Consider the following 5581-nt stretch of genomic DNA (forward strand, 5'->3'; position numbering starts at 1 on the left):
TGCCCATCCCAAAGAAAGGTGACCCAATAGAATGCTCAACCTATAGACAATATCATTGCTTTTGCACACAAGTAAAATGTTGCTTTAGATCAGCCAACAATGGTTGCAGCAGTACATTGATAGGGAGCTGCCAGAAGTTCAGGACGCATTCAGCAGAGGCTGTGGAACAAGGGATATCATTGCTGATGTAGGTGGATCTTTGCTCAAAGCAGAGAACACCAGAAAGATATTTACTTGTGTTTCATTGACTATGTAAAGGCATTCGACTGTAAGGACCATAATAAACTATGGATAAACTTGGGAATAATGAGAATTCCAGAACACTTCATTGTGCTCATGGGAAATGTGTACATGGTTCAAGAAGCAGTTGTGTGAACACAACACAGGAATACTGCAGGGCTTAAAACCAGGAAGGGTGTGCGTCAGGGCCGTATCCTCTCATCATGCTTAGTCAACCTGTACACTGAGCAAATCATCGTAGAAGCTGGGTTCTATGAAGAAGAGCGCAGCATCAGGATTGGAGGAAGGATTGTTAACAACCTGTGGTGTGCAGATGACACAACGTTGCTTCATTTTCTCCCCAGGAGGAAATGCAGCACTTGCTGATGAAGATCGAGGACCGCAGCCTTCAGTGTGGACCACAACTCAATGTAAAGAAGACCCACATCCTCACAACTGGATCAATAGGGAACATCATGATAAATGGAGAGAAAGTTGCCAAGGATTTTGCCTTGCTTGGATCCACCATCAATGCTCACCGAAGTAGCAGTCAAGAGATCACAAGAGGTATTGTATTGGCTAAATTTTGTGCACAAGACCTGTTTAGAGTTTTGAAGAGCAAGGACCTTGAGGACTAAATTGTGCCAAGCCATGATTTTCTCCATTGCCTCCTGTGCGTGTGAAAGTTGGACATTGAATCAGGAAGACCGTAGAAGAATCCATGCATTTGAGTTGCGGTGCTGGAAGAGAATGCTGAAAGGACCACGGGTGATGGCTAAAAGGACAAACTGCTCTGTCCTGGAAGAAGTAAGGCCAGCGTGCTCCTTGGAAGCTCGTCTCACAAGGGACCAGTCCTGGGAGAAGGACCTCATGTTTGGTTAAGTGGAGGGGCACCTAAAAAGAGGAAGGCTCCCAATAAATGATTTAAGAAAAAAAAAGAAGGAAATAAAAACAGTTAAATAAGTGTTAGGCCATTTTTCTACTGTCTAACCAAGAAATACCTTGCTGGCGGAAAGTGAGGAGAACTTGGAGCACTTGCCAATAAAGGTCAAGGGTTGCAGCCTTGTAAAGAAATGTAAAGAAAACCCAAATCTTCACAACTGACCAATAATTGGTCGCTATGATAAACCTGAGAAACGGAGAGAAAAACTGAAGTTGTCAAAGATGTCATCTCTCTTGGATCTGAAACCAATGTTCACTGACGATATCAAAGGATACATTGCATTTGGTAAATCCAGCACTGGGATTCACATAATTTAATTACAGGTTCAATGTCCTAATGACCGTTTCAAATATAAAAAAAGATATTCTGAAATGTAATTTAATATTTCAGATGGTTAATACTTAAATAATAATACTATAAAAGAGGTACACAAGCTAGAATGAGTTTTAAGATATTAATGATGATATAAAAGATGACAAAAAATAAACTGTTATTTAAGATATTCCTCCCACCCCCCAAAAAAGAGGAAGGCCCACAAGGAGGTGGATGGACACGGTGGCTGCATCAGTGGGCTGAGGTGTGGGGACAGCGATGAGGATGTGCAGGACTGGACAGTGTTCCCTTCTGCTGCGCGGGGTGGGGGTGGGGGTCGCTATGGGTCGCAGCTTGACTGGACGGCACCTGACAAGAACCATAACGGAGGTTACTCGTCAGGCTGCTCACCACAAGGACAGGACAGTAGAACCCTGGACCTCGACCCTCATCGTCTAGAAGGAGGGTCGAGATTCGCGATGCAGTTGAGTTCTGAATCCATTTTTCCCATAAGAAATCACTGGAAACGGGTTAACCGGTTCTCCACCACCAAGCTTTTACCCTAACCTTGCCTTTTTATAGAAAACATTACACTGAAATCTCCAAGTAAATAAGTTCAGAGTTATAGAATGTATTTAAATAAGAAACACAAGATTTTAAAAGTTCTTAACAACTACGGTATGGCCCATACCTTGAGACGGATGAGGATCTGGATCGTGGACACGATGTGGAGAGGAGGGATGGAGAGAGGATCATTGCTTGGAAGGGGCATCCCCTTCCATCAAATCAACTGGTAGCTGCTTTTCAGTTTTTTCCCCTTCTTTGTCATTTTTCACTAGGACCAGGCTGACTTTCTCTATAAAAAGCCTCTAATGTGGTCTGCTGTTAGCATTACCTTAACTGTTTTCTAAAAGGGTTTGCTAAATTATCACCAACAATATCGATAACATGGTTAACCAGTTCCTTATCATGATGATTCTTTTCAAAAAACTCTTTCTTAGGACCCATGTTTTTTTATTATCTAAAAACAGTACAAGAAGCCACAAAAACTAAGAAAATGATAGCAAAACGCTTGTAACACAGCGCGAAAGGCGTCCAACAACGCCAACGAACGCCGAGCAACTGGAACATGAACTGCTTTCTTTTACGAAAATCACGCGCATCGGGTCAGCTTCCGACGTTTTATTTGAGCTCTGATGCAAAGTTGTCTCCACGTTTCACGTCGAAATCCGATGATGTTGAGTACTGATGCGGTGAGGATGGGGTGCTACTGCCGCTGGAAATCCCAGCTGCTCCTGGGAGAAAGAGGCGGCTTTCTACTCCCATGAAGAGCTACAATCTTGGATGTCCTGTGGGCGGAGGTCAGCTCACTATCGTCCTCCCTGCTGCCAGACCACTGTCTCCCCATGTCATAGAGGTGGACCTGCTCCCTGCTGCTGGAGACAACGGATTACTTCTCTCTGACGCTTGTGACCCTTAGCTTGGCTCCTGTAGGCAGAGTTCACATCCTACTGATAATGGTCTCTAGCAGTTGAGCCAGGGACTCTGTGATATTCCAAGTTAGGCTGCCATCCTGTACCCAAGACCCACCCATCTTGCCACGTGTATACCGCCAGTCCCTCCTCTTCCTATTGCATGGATACCCCTAGATCACCCCCTCCCATTACTGTAATACCTATAGCACAACCCTTTCCTGTGACGTATGTCTTCACCTGTAATTAGGGAGCTTGCACGTCCCCAGAGAATGTAAAAACTTGGGAAGCATTAAAGATTCTCTCCCCCCACGCAGACCACCAAGCGGGGCTGAGGTGAGCAATGCTACCATGTAATGTGTCTGACTCCATTTATTTCTATATGTATCTCTTTTATCTCATGCTCTCTATAACTTTACTATAATATTTACTTATTATCGCTGTACAATTGGGCCTACTGAACCCGTAATGCTGTGCTAGGAGCTGGCTTCTCCTGCAGTCCTCCAGGGGCACTGAGCGTCAGAGGCGACTCAATGGCAGTGAGGTTTTTGGTTCATTTGCTCTAATACTGTTCCGGGCACTCGCTCTCCAAACCAGATCTTGAATTGGCCAAGGTCACCCAGTGGGCCAGCCTGCTGCCTGCACTGCAGGTGGCAGTTCTGAGAGGACCGTCTCTCATACACCCCATGCCACCTCCGATGTGTATCCCTCCTTTTGCTTCCGACACAGGGAATCTTCGTTCCCCCCAGTGCCGATGGACAGGACGGGCGGACACCAACCACGATCACAAAACGGTGCAGGACACCCCACAGATGGCCTTCTTCCCCTGCCCAGGCAGGGAGCCACGCTAGCACCCATGCAGGTTTGTGGGAGAAGGACCCTGCCAGGGGAAGGTGTGGGGGGTGGGGTGGGGGAAGGTTGCTAAGGCAACACAGACCAAGGTCTCACCGATCAAGGGAAGAAAGCCAAGAAAGCAAGCTCACTGCCATTGGGTCAGGTTGACTGGAGAAACCCCTTCATAGACGGCCGGTCATACGTGTGTGGGAAAGAGCTTTCTATCAAAGAGCAATGGCCAGATCAAGTCCATCAGTCCGATATTAGCCCATATGTCTGATACCAGTCTATAAATTCTCTTCAGACTCACGCAACACATGCAATGACGCCGAATGCAGGTAGGTCACAGGCCAGTGGGTGGGGAGTCTTGTGGTTCCAGTGGCGGTGGAAGCATCTCAGCGCTGGCATGGGTCTCCACGTGGCTCCTCCAGGGTAGCTCCATGTGGCTTGTCAGCAGGAAGATGAAGCAGAGAGAGTGGGTCTGGCCTCCAGTGAGTTCCTTAGCTCCTTCGTGCCTCCCAATGAGGTCATCAAGCTGGGACCTGATTGACAGGCTAAACTCCACCCCTCCACCCTTCATCCTCTCAAGTTGACACCAGATGTCATCACCACACCAGCCATGGAGTTGAGGACTCACAGCAGCCCTACAGGAGAGAGTAGAGCTGTCCCCGTGAATTTCTGAGGCTGTAATGGTTTATGGGAGTAGAGAAGTCCCATCTTTCTTCCCAGGAGAAACTGGTTGGTTTTGAACTGGGGACCTTATGGTTAACAGCCCAACTTATAACCAGTACAGCACTGAGACTCCTTCAAGGGAAGAGGAGAGGTTTATAAGGAAGTGTAGGCAGGAAAGACATTGTGTTTATTCATGAACAGAGGAGAGGATTCTGGGAATTGGGATCCCCATGGGCGGGGTTACGGTAACGGGGTGTGCATACCACTCCCAAACTCCGGACTCACTCCCGTTGAGTTGACACCGACTCATAGTGACCCTATAGGGCAGAATAGAACTGCCCCTGTGAGTTTCCAGGATTGTGACTGTTTTCAGGAGTGAAAGCCCTTCTCCTGAGGAGCCTTGGGTGGTTTTGAACCGGCCACCTGGCAGTCAGCAGCCCGCAGTGTAACCCGCTGCGCCACTAGGGCTTCTGGCACAAAGGAGAGGAGACTCTCACTCAAAGTCACATCCTTGCTCCTGGACACTTTAAACACAGATTTGCCCCAAGCAATGTGTCGTTGGATCTCCTGACTGCTGCCCCCAGGGGCACGGACTGTGGACCCAAGTAAAATCCACCCCTTAACAGCTGCAATCTTCTCTTCGTTGGTCACGAAGCTGCCGATGGGTCCCGTTGTGAGGATGTTGGTGTTCCTGACGTTGACACATCATCCACACCGATGGCTGCCGTCCTTGAGCTCCACCAGCGAGGGGCTCGGGTTCTCCCCCCTTTCAGCGAGGAAAGTGGTGTCGCCCCGCAGGTTGTTCATAAGCCTTCCTCCAATCCTGACGCGGTGTCCTCCCTCATAGAACCCAGCTTCTCTGATGTTTGCTCAGTGTGCAGATGGAGTGAGTCTGCTGAGAGGGGATCACCCTGGGACACCCCTTTCCCGATGCTAAGCCACTAGCTTCCCCGTATTCCCACAGGAGTGATCATCTCTTGGGCCACGTGCAGGGTCCACAGGAGCCCGGGAAGTGTCCTGGAATTCCCACTCTGCTCACGGTTCTCCACCCTGTGCTCTGCTCCACGCGCTCAAATGTCTCTGCAGGCGAATCAAACACCAGTCCACACCTCGGTGGTGCGTTCCTGCT

This window comes from Echinops telfairi, unplaced genomic scaffold, assembly GCF_000313985.2.
Source record: "Echinops telfairi isolate 266 unplaced genomic scaffold, ASM31398v2 ScPeMD7_25;HRSCAF=90, whole genome shotgun sequence".
Lineage (NCBI taxonomy): Eukaryota > Metazoa > Chordata > Mammalia > Afrosoricida > Tenrecidae > Echinops > Echinops telfairi.